Below are 1,333 nucleotides of genomic sequence, written 5' to 3'. Positions count from 1 at the left end.
TTCTATAGAGATGGCACTACTAGACTAGAACACCGCTATGAGAAATGTATCAGCCTTGGAGGAGATTATGTTGAGAAATAAAAAAAAAAAATTCTTAAAAACTTTGTTTTTCTTGGCCAGGCCGGAAACTTATCAATCCACCCTCGTATATTGCTTCCTTTTCACAATTTTTATACTTATTTGTGTTCATTTTGCAATTTGTAATAATTTTATTTGTGGATACTGCGTTTGCTGAGGTCCCATAATTTCAAGAAAGCAGTATCTTTGGACTGCTTTCTTACGTAACATCACGTCCTCTGAGACTCGGCCGTTAGGCAAAAACGCAGTGTCTGAAAGATACTGCTTTCTTGCGTAATTTTGGGTGCCGTATTCGAGCCTTTGTGTTACAATTCTTGCAATTGTACAATTGTACAATTCTTACCTGACACGACTCGCCAGAATTAAAAGATGCGGCTTTTTTGCATAATTATTAAAAAATTATCTTTAATTTTATTAAAAATTTGAAAAAACAATTTTCATAAACGAATGTATCTTTTTTTATGAATCCAACGACATAAAAAACTCATTTTCGATTTTTTTAGATACTGCTTTCTTAAATATCACGGCAGAGTGAATATCGTTGGCTTGTGGCTTCAAGAAACGTCGCCGTCGGCATTGGGAGATTACGTCTGCTGGATCAGGTTGCATCCGATAGCTAAATTAGTTTAAGAAAAATGCTCTGCCTTGAACTTTTTCAGTTTGAATTTAAACAAATGATTTTTTATTAAAATAATTGCACTTATATTTATGATTTTTCAGGGTTGTATTCAATAAAAAACAACAATATAAATTCAAACAAAAGATTACTTTTATTTCAATCACTGAAGACTATAATACTTAGACTATATAAAGTATATTCTCTCTCACTCCTCCGCTCATATTTCACCTCGCTTGTTTCTACACACACACACAAAAATTGCACCCGCTTCCAGCGAAATCGCGGTAAAATTTCAGCCACAACCACGTCTCACAACCGTGAGATAGGTGGTTACAGTCTGTAAAGGAATCAATACGACGATCCAGCAAAAGCCTCGTGCACCCTAAGAACACGGAGCGACCCAAGGACGACTGCCTTCTGAATTTTTCCCGCAAGTGTTCTAGCATATTGTTGACACGCAGGCCGACAGTTCGGAAGACCAAATCTGTCGGATGAGACGTTTGTATCTGCTTCTGAGAGTATCCTTTATAGAATTCACATCCTGAATGCGGCTCTGTGGCACGACCAGGTATGTATAAGTCTCTCCAGCGCAAAGGTGTCGTATGGCGCTTCTATCAACGAGCTCAGGATCTTCAG

This window comes from Belonocnema kinseyi, chromosome 1 (assembly GCF_010883055.1).
Source record: "Belonocnema kinseyi isolate 2016_QV_RU_SX_M_011 chromosome 1, B_treatae_v1, whole genome shotgun sequence".
In the NCBI taxonomy this organism is placed as follows: Eukaryota; Metazoa; Arthropoda; class Insecta; order Hymenoptera; family Cynipidae; genus Belonocnema; species Belonocnema kinseyi.
Note: the sequence above shows the minus strand (reverse complement) of the source record.